Raw genomic sequence first — 9,772 nt, 5'->3', positions numbered from 1 at the left:
GTGATCAATAAACCTAAGACCTAATTTTCAGTCTCCCTTTTCTTGGAGTTTGCAATCATCCTAATTTATGCCCTAAGGGAGATGGTATAGATTTACAGTAAGTTATAGATTTCTGGACAGATAGTAAAATGTTAAACACATCTTTTAGTGGTTTTATAGACTTCTTTTTTCTTGCCCTGTTCCTTTTCTATCTTGTTTTCCATTTCAGTTCTTCATACTACCTTTCTCTGTTTTTTTATGTAGATATCCCTATGACAGTTAAATAATTCATATAAGGATTGTTCATGACTTTCCATAAATATCTACTAATTTCTGGATTGTCACTCTATATAGAGTTCACAGCAATTCTCAGACGGTTACATGCAACACCTGCTGGTATCACTGAAAGCTATGCTCTGTCGTTTATTATCATTCGAGGCGTGACTGATAAAATTTCCATCTTATAAACATTTCCGGAACAACCTGATTCCTGACATCTATATAAGAAAGGAAGATTTTTAATATTCTGAACAGCATGTGATACTTTGTTTTGCAAGCACATCATGTAGGAAATCACTCTATATTTCAGTGATTATTAAGTTTAGAGTGAGATTATGGTAGTAAACAGACTACTGATTAATCAATGTCTTACTATTATCCTGCTTATGAACATCATGATTGTCATCTCTGCATCTTCCCACTTGTGAGATGTGCCAAACTGTAGTACCACTGTCCTAAGAAAACTCTGCAGAAAGCCCTCTCCACAGAGGCCAGAGGCACTGATCCACCAAGTACAGAAACCCTCATCTTCTTGTTTTCTTCTGATCCCAAGAGTTTCATCAAATTACTATGAAGAAGGGTAGATGAGAAAAGAGGCAGAGTTAATAGATAATGATGGCATTTTCAGAGTTTAAGAGATGTACAAAGTAATTAACTTTAATCACTACTGCAGTCTATTTTTGCTTTTTTTTTGTTTTAAATTCTCTCTGTTTCTGATTTCTGCTATCATTTAGCCAAATACACTAGCTGTGGGCTATTTGAATCCTCCAGAATGGTTATTGGATATTTCTCCAGTGAAGGTAATGACCTACACTGTTCATTATGATCCTTTTCCTTTTAAATCTTGTCCACCACAGTTCATGCCTTCTGGCTTTTTTTCCCTCTTGACTTTTTCTCACACGTGGAGACTAGCTTCTATCAGACCAACAGGAAAATGGACACATGACTCACTAAGAAATTGGACTGCTGACCTTGGCAACACTTAATTTGCTGCTGTGCTAAAACTACCTCTCATCAGGCTGACCTTATTACCTCGCTGGCTGCCTCTTGTCTTCTACTGTTTTAAAGCATTTACTGTCAGCTGCTGTTGTTCTCTTCAGGACAATGTGGTGCTAGTTCCTGACAAAGCTCCTACTTGCTACAGTAACAAACCTAATAAATAAGAATAAAATATGCCCACCCTGAGAGAAATTTAGAGCTGGATGTCAATACAAATGATAAACTAGCTTTGTCAATGCGTAGCGGCATCTGTTGAATATCATGTAAGTCAGACTAATAGCTAGAAAATACATATTTTTTTATATTATTTGTTTAAGCTAAAAGCTGTGAGGCAGGCTGAGAAGACAGGAATGCTGAAATCTGATGAGAGCATTCAGAACTTCAAATTTCTGATGATTCTAATCCATTCTGAAAGAGTGATGATGGGATATGGATTTTCTGTCTGAAAAAGCAACGCGGATAAAAGTTTCTGTGTTGGTGCAGCAAGGTTTTAGTAGTCAGGATTTGCAGGGGTGGCCTCTGTGAAGAAGGTCAGGAGCTGTCCTGTTCTGGACACAGTCAATTCCAGATGGCTCTGGGCCCACTGCAGGCCAAAGCTAAGCCCATCAGTGAAGTCAGTGTTGCCTCTGTGAAAATGTATTTAAGAAAGGACAGAAAATTACAGAGAGTGAGAGAGCAGCTGGGTGGGTGCTTGGCTGCCATCCAGGGACCAACTCACCACAGACATTTTTGGTAATTATCTTTTTGGTAATGTTGCTGACCTCTTCAGCAGTCCCTACTCTTAAAAATAAATGAACCTTGTTTGGAAGAATCCACTTGTCTAAGCCACAGAAAAGCTAAAACTCCTGCAATCCTCACTGTTGTAAATACTTCAGAGATAGCTTCACATTTGAGATGACATATTCGGATACACGGTGTTTGATCAACTGTAATGTCTTGTGAACAGAATCACAAAAAAGATTCACATGAAACTAGCAAAGAAATACTCATATTCACCAAGGTTGAGACAAACATATCTACATGACTTTTTCTAATGTGTCTTCTTGGAAAAATGTCCTGTTTTCTTCGGACATGCCATCTTGGACAACCTTTCTACAGCTATAAATAATATCACCATTAATAATCAAATGCCAATAAACTGACCCTCTCCTCTAAGAAAAGACAAATTTGGTGTATTATTATGCTCCTTCATGCTTGACTGCTTTCTTAAAGATGCAGAAAACAGTATCAGGAATCCTTGTCTATATTCAGTGCAAATGCAGCATCCAACTGCAATTTTTCAAAATAATTAGATGCTTGGTTGAGCACCTAGTTTTAGTCAATTCACTTGAACACACATGTAATTATGATATATCAGAAAACACTGTTTACAATGTTTATTCCTTTTTGCTACTAATCAAATTATCAAATAAAATTAAGAAATTATTTTCAAAACCTCTTAGCAATTTTTCTTAGATTTTTATGAGTTCTCTAAAAGACAACAATTAAACCAACAATATTAAACCACACAAAACAGAATGACACTCCCAATGTACAAAAAAGAACAAAGAACTAACATGGCATGAAAATGTGGCAATGAACAATCATGCAAGATTGTGTAAAATAAAACTAAATGATAGCTTTTAAGGATGCATTAACCACATCCAATCAAATACCATGAACAAATACTAAGCCACAAAAAACCAACAAATTTTAAGTATTCATTTCACAGTCTGTATATGAACAGACCTCCATTTGCTTTGGGTTCACGTAAACAGCTTAGAATAATGCCATCTAACAGAAAAATAGAGCTTTAAGAAGTGAATAAATTTAAAGTAAGTGAAAGTTTCATATCAAATCTTATAGAATAATGTTGAAATGACCTTCAGAATGTATCTTATCCATTCATCTACTCTGAGACAGATCAGCTAGTTAAACTAAATATTTTATTAACCTGGTCCAAAAAAATTCATTCAGTAATGGCAGCTTTCAGGAAAATTATTCCATGCTTCAACATTATTTATATTTTTGGTCAGAAATCTGTCCTATTGTCTAACATGAATAATTCATTTCAGAATTTAAAATTACTATTTCTTCTCCTATATACCAGTGACACACAGAAACAATTATTTCTTCTTTGTTTCTATTTTTTTATATATCACATGACTCCACATGCGAAAAACATACTCTTGATTTTAGGCTAAATAACCCAGGTCTTTCCATCCATCTTCGGAGGTCACGTTTCCTAAGCCTTTCATCATTCTTCATCGTTCTTCATCACACATTACTTCAGCTTATCAGAGCTCTTGAACAGAAAGGTTATTTTATGTATCTTACAGGTTATTTATTTCATTTGTTCTTTTCCAGAACAGAATGACATGGCTGACTCATAATCAGCTTGAGATTCACTCGTTTTTTCTCTAAAGAACTGCCACTTTTAGCCTGTTGTTTACTCTCATGCATTTACGCAGTTGATGATTTTTTCTTAAGTGCAGTATCTTTTTCTTGTCCCTGTTGACTGCATCTTATTTTTTAAAACCATTTTCTTCAGTTTGACAAAATGCTTTTGTAGTACAACAAACAACTGACATTTTCAGTATTTGATATTATTTAAGAGTCTTTCTTCAGATTACCACACTTCCCAGGCGTGCTATATTTTAGAGACCAAAGCAACAACTCTATTGCCAAGGTTGCCAGCATACTCTCATCATTCTGGAGGTCTGTTCTGACACTTTTATGGAAATTGAGCTCATGCAGTACCTCTCTAGAGCTCAATAGCCTGTTAAATAAGGTCTTAACACAGCTGAAGAATCCTTATTTCCACAAAATTCCATGTGGCTTTAAGTGCCATTGAAATCCACAAGAATGTAAGACATCAAGTATCACACAGGTGCACTCAAAAAAATGTGGCCAGTAATGAATGAAATCACAAGCACCCTTGAGTTAAGCAAACTCTAGAAGTAAAGATGAGTGCAAAATCATCACTGAACTGTTGTATCAGATGCTACCACAGAGGTCAGAAGTTTTTCCTCTGCTTCCTTCCCCCTTATTCCGTTGCTGAGGGACACTTTTTCATTTCAGTCATGGTCAAAAAAACAAATGGCATATTTTGCCTTGGTTTGACTACTTTGGCTATTTCTAAATGTAAAAAAAAAAAGATGTTTGTTTACCATGTTTTGGAAAATGCTGTTTCTGTCTTTCTGTGATACAGAAGCTTCAAAAGATAATCATCCAGCCTAAGAAAATTAACAGATAAAAATGTTTGTAAGGTTAAAGACAAACATCTTCAAAGTTATAAAAGTTTTAAAATAAGGTGGTCTGCTACTCATGGTAGAACAACTTCTGTTCAGCTTTTCATAGAACAACGAAGCTAAAGAGGTTAAGAGCACTGGATGCCCAATGCTTTAGCTTCAGGGTACCCAAAATCACATAAGGCCCTTTAAGTTAAAACCTGAATTAAGGACCTTTCAGAAAACAGAAGGATAGGAGGTGAACATGACTAGTGATAAAGTAATTTTATTAAGCCACAGGTCTTTTCCTTTCTTTCTTTACTTAGTTTTGATTTTAATTTAATTTTCCTGCTACTTTCATCTTACTGAAATACAAAAGAAATACATAATTAAAAAAAAAATACAAGGATGCAAAGCCAAAGTGAGAATTAAATGTAAAAAGCAGGAGAAAAATAGAGAGATACATATTTTGAATAATCCCACTACAGTTAATGAAGATAGACTTATCAGAATTGAGCCCTAAGTGCTACAGATTTTTCAAGAAAAAGAACAAGAACTTTTTGTGCGTTTAGGGTATTTGATATACACCAAAAAGTATGAATTTTTTTAAACTACAATTCATTTTATGTACTGAAGTTTTCTCCAGGGTGGAGAATGCAGTGATGCCTAGCAAATTGGCACCATTATTACACTAGTAAAAGCTAATTAACTTAATAGGAATCGGCTTCCAGGTAACATCTCTTCTCAAGTCTCCTCTTGCTTCCTGTTGTATTTTTTGGTTTCAAGGTAATCGTTTCACTACATTGTAAATTAACTCTAGTTCTAATTATCTCAGTGTATTTTGACTGTAAATCTAGCAGGGTGGAGACTGGCTTTTTTGGTTGCCATCACATTCTTAAACACAAAAGGATTCCAGTTCTTGATGCTATCTATAGATTTCCACAGAGGGGGCAATGGTGCTTGTGATAATAACCATAGTTAGGCTTTCATTCCTGAAACTGAAGAACTTGAATTTTCCAAATAAACTGGTTCATAAAGAATTCTATTTAAAAAATCAGAAAAAAAAATCTCAGGTTTTAGTGTACATCATAGAGAAGCAATTGCTTCAGTTAATGAAAATAACAGAGCAAGAAATGCTTTACTGTTTTACAAGTAATGCTTAAGTAGCTCTTACAGAAATAGTTCTGTTTATCTGTGCTCACAGAATTGCACCCTTTAATAAGCTCTTTTAATGACTTCCTTGAAAAATTATGCCTAAATTCCTGTCTGTTGTTGTCTACAACTGAAGCACTTACCAAAATTCACATGCAACGAATGGACATGCAAACAAATGCTGACATTAAGTAGAAGCACTTAAAATATTAAACACCTCAGTGATGCCATTTTGCTTTTAATTACCTTGTACCTGTGAATATTATACTTTTCTTGCAGAAATACCTTAAGATATTCCTGGATTTATTCCTGTGTTTGCAACAAAAGAAAAGATCCAGTGCTTCTGAAGCGTGGGGGTGTCTTTTCGTTATCTTACTCCCGGGATATGTCTCACACTAACACATCAGCTCCTTGGGAAATTATATAAATTAGATTTATTTGTGCAGTAGCCTTCTTAGCCACTATAAGCTTATAAGCATCAGTGCAAGAAGAACAAAATTTTATAGCTAGTCAGACAGCTGAGATTTTAGAATAAAGAACAATATTTCAATGTTCTTAGGGCTAGGGAGTATTTAATTTAAAATATAGAAAAACTACTACGCAAAGAGGTAACAAATATCCATTATTGTTTGTTTCTACAGAAGGCTTTAGGGTAGCTACCTCATTAGAAAATAAAACCCTATTGCTAAGCAAATTAGCCAAGAACACAATCACAGAGCAAGCATATTTAATGAGTGTATTACATTTAGAAAAGAAAAATTTCTCATTTTAAACAAAGAAGCAGACTTAATACTGGCAAACAAAAATCTAATCTACAGTATATCTGTGATGATTCAATGAATAGGAAACCTTTGAAACCAATGGAAAGACTAACATTGACTACAAACAGCTTTGGGTCAGGCTCCAAAATTTACACTCATTGTAATAACTCTTTATATTATATTAACATCTGTCTTATTAATGCTCAAAGCCCCAGTAACTTTTGAAGTAGCCAGTAGAACAGCCAAACTGTTCCTTTGTAAAAAAACTTCACACATATCATCTTCTTTTATAAGAAAACTTGGAGATTTTCAGACACATTTAAGAGTTGCTGAACCACAGAATTGCCACATGCAGGGATGTCTCCAGAATCACAATAGTGGAGACTTTTTTCACACCTCTGCCTACATTCTGTATTTTCCTTTTCCTTGGATTCTCTCCCATTTCTCTTCCTTATCCCCTAAATATAGGAGAAAATTGTCTCCTGCCCAGAATGAGTCTTTCATCAACCACTGCTCCATGAGAGATTTATTTATAGCTGGCGTCTCCTGGTCAGGGAGCCAGCCATGAATCTGCTCAGTGAGTGAGCTGCAACAATAGTCCATGAAAGTGTTCTGCTGCTATCATATAACTTGTACAATCTACAACCTCCTCTGCAAATCTTGCTTCTTAAATTGCTATAATGTACCTATTAAATACCTATTAAATGTATGTTCTATGTATTTTTACATCCACATAAGCTATATCTATGTAAGTGAGCTTCAATTACATAGAACACTAATATAATATAAATAACGAAGAATGACTTATTTTCATACTTCATATATATTTATTTCAAAAGACTGTAATTCTGGCCTCTGTGTTTCAGGATTCCCAGCAGCGATCACAAAACCTCATGGATCCGACTGTCTTTTACAGGAGGAAAATCATTTAGGCACAGCACTTGGGAGTGAGAAGCGTGCTGTAATCATATGATTTCTTATTGATTCATTGCACATGAACTATGTTTATAAAGATGCAATTAGCCAAGATGCATTCTTGGAAATCATCTAGAAATTATTAAACATTTATACTGTAATCATTTCAGTAATTTTAATAAATCTGGATTTTTAACTTCTATTAGCCTATCAACTCTAACAAGCAACACATCATTTCAGATATATTGCAAATGATCTCTGCCCCATAACTGACTGAACTTGGCCTGTATCCATAAAAATCTACTAAAAAATCAAGTGCTGTCATCAAAGCGAAATTAAAGGAGTAGAAAAGGGCTGCCTTCAGCTGTGGGGTATGTGGAAATAGTTTTACAATAGCTGTCAAATGAATGAAAGCTGATCCTTTTTGAGAGCTGCATTATTATCTGAGTATATACTTCACATTCAACAGCATATCAGCAGCCTATTAAACATCTCACGCTGAACTTAGAAAACATTATACCAAGGCAGCTGCTAGCAGAGATAGTCTGTATTCCTACAGGACAATTCTCTTGCTATTGTTTACATTGGAGGCAAATAAGGTCGAACAGATAGAATTTTCAAGATTGCTTATAGACTTGACTGCCATCGCAATGAGTGTTTTTCAAAACGCAGTTGAAAATCTTGCCCAATATTTTCAAGTGGGGCTCAAAAAATTTGAAAAAAACATGAGCTTAAGGCTAGTTTCCCAAACACATATTTAGTTTCCTGCCTCATTAAGACAAGTCTTCAGGAGCTCCTGGAACTAGGTAGTGATTTAATGTACAAGGCTTCTATTTCTGAAAGCTTTGTTTCAATGTTTTATGTTGCATATATTCTAGATGCACAGGGGGAAGTTTTGGTCTTGCTGAAGTGAATGGAAAGTTTTCATTATTTTCAGTGGGATTAGAATTTCATCTGTATTTGTGACTTTCGAGGATTCCTAAATTGTTGAGGAGCATGGGCATCAATTACCTGTGGATCCTCTTTGCAACCTCCTGTTTCAGAACACAAGTTCAAGAAATAAGGCTACCATGTTGTTATTTATCTACGAACTTTCATTTAGTAGTGAAAGCTTTAAACATTATTTATTGAAAGCCAGACAGCACACCAATGTCAAGATCAAAATTCTGGGTTTTGGTGGTTTTGTGGTGGGGTTTTTTTGTCCCTCTGCAGAGGTATTATTTCCTACTATGATACTGTCATGGTTTCTGCTGGGGTGGGGCTGACTTCTTTGCTGGCAGCTGGGTTAGTGCTGTGTTTTGGATTTGGGATGAGAATGCTGTTGGTGGCAAACTGGTGATTTTGGCTGTTGCTAAGCTCTCAAGGCCTTCCCCACTCCTCACACTGACCCACCAGCACGTAGGCGGGGGGGCACAAAAAGTTGGGAGGGAACACAGCCGGGACAGCTGGCCAGGCGCTATTCCATACCATGCAATGTCATGGTCAGTGTATGAAGCTGGGGAAGAAGAAGGAAGGGGGGAATGTTCGGAGTTACACTGTTTGTCTTCCCAAGTAACCATTATGGTGATGGATCCTTGCTGTCCTGGTGATGGCTGAACTGCCTGCTCATGGGAACAGTAAATGGATTCCTTGTTTTGCTTTGCTTGTGTGTGCAGCTTTTCCTTTACTTATTAAACCATCTTTATCTCAACCCACGAGTTTTCCTTATTTTTCCGATTCTCCTCTCCATCCCACAGAGGACTGGGAGAAGTGCTGAGCAGCTGCGTGGCCCTAGTTGCCAGTTGGGGTTAAACCACAACAGATACCTGTACATTGCAGCACATTTCAAGATTACTGCAAGCAGCATGAGAACATATGGTACGTACCTACTAGAATGTTAAACATCACATTCTGACGTGATGTAATTCAAAATATTGTCCATCTAACTTCTCATACTGACTGTAATATCCTACTGGCAGAAACTGGATAATTGCTTGAAGAGAAATGAATAATTGAAGAGGAAGATGACTATCATTAAAAAAACCCCAATATTATAAATTAAAGAAAACCACGTTTCAGGCTAAACTCATGATGGACCCAACAACTGTTCTGTTGACACATAAAACTGGGATCTCTCTTTTTTATCAAAATTCTGCTTATATATAACTTCTTTATTTTTCTCTTTTGGTTATATACAGGATAGCACGTACAAAAGTCAAATTCCTGTAGGTTTGAGGTGACTTTATAAAAGAATTTAATAGCTGGGAACAGAAGCAGCAAAAGATGAGAGGAGTAAGATGAGATGATCAAGTAACTGTTCAAATTACTCAGGAGTGCAACTCGCTGTTTCCAAATGATTTTAATTTAAATCATCTATAATGTATAAGCTTTCCATGATTTCATTTCAACATAATTACAATTGCTAAGCAGATCTTTTGCAGACATGAAAAAAAGAAACAGAACAGAAAAGAGAAGCACATCAGTGGGTTAAAGCAGAAT

Source organism: Calidris pugnax, unplaced genomic scaffold (genome assembly GCF_001431845.1).
Source record: "Calidris pugnax isolate Ruff unplaced genomic scaffold, ASM143184v1 scaffold44, whole genome shotgun sequence".
NCBI classification, from domain to species: domain Eukaryota; kingdom Metazoa; phylum Chordata; class Aves; order Charadriiformes; family Scolopacidae; genus Calidris; species Calidris pugnax.
Note: the sequence above shows the minus strand (reverse complement) of the source record.